This window comes from Arabidopsis lyrata (assembly GCF_000004255.2).
Source record: "Arabidopsis lyrata subsp. lyrata unplaced genomic scaffold ARALYscaffold_2, whole genome shotgun sequence".
Lineage (NCBI taxonomy): Eukaryota > Viridiplantae > Streptophyta > Magnoliopsida > Brassicales > Brassicaceae > Arabidopsis > Arabidopsis lyrata.
In genome coordinates this window covers 9822708-9823586 of record NW_003302554.1, presented here as the reverse complement: position 1 = coordinate 9823586, position 879 = coordinate 9822708, and positions in this window count along the sequence as shown.

The following is an 879-nucleotide window of genomic DNA, read 5'->3' as shown; positions in this document are numbered from 1 at the left end:
TTTTCTGCAGTTCGATGAAAGAGATCTTGATAAACGTAGAAATCATTTGCTGATTGATGAGTTTGGCTTTAACCATGATAACATAACAAAAGGAGCAGAAGTGACTGTTTTCTACAGTGTTATGAAAGAGCTCTTGATAAACGTATAAATTATTTTCTCATTAATGAGTTTGGCTATAACAATAAAAACTGAACAACATAGACAAAATGGACGGTTTTTTGTAGTCCGATGAAAGAGATCTTTATTAACATAGAAATTATTTGTTGATTGATGAGTTGGGCTATAACAATGATAACGAAAAGAATGAGCAAGATTGATGGTTTTCTATAGACTCACGAAAAAGCTCTTGATAAACTTAGAAATCTTTTGCTGATGATGAGTTTGGCTATAACCATGATAAATACAAAGAAGGAGCAAAATTGACGGCTTTCTATAGTCTTATGAAAGAGATCTTGATAAACGTAAAAATCAGTAATTAGCTGATTGGAGAGTTTTGCAATAACCATTATAACGGAAAATGAGCAAAATTGAAGGTTTTCTGCAGCCTGATGAAAGAGCTCTGGATTAACTTAGAAATTATTTGCTGATTGATGAGTTTGGTTATAGCCATGATAACAAAAAAATAGGAGCAAAATTGATAGTTTTCTACTGTCTAATGAAAGAGCTCTTGATAAACGTATAAATCATTTGCTGATTGATGAGTTTGGCTATAATAATGATATCAATAAGAGAGGAGCAAAATAGGCACTTTTCTACAGCGTGATGAAAGAGCTCTTGATAATTGTAGAAATCTATTTGCCGAGTTGACGAGCCTCGCAATAACCTTGATCACAACAAGAAGGAGCAAAATTGGCGGTTTCTATTAGCCTCGAGAAAGAA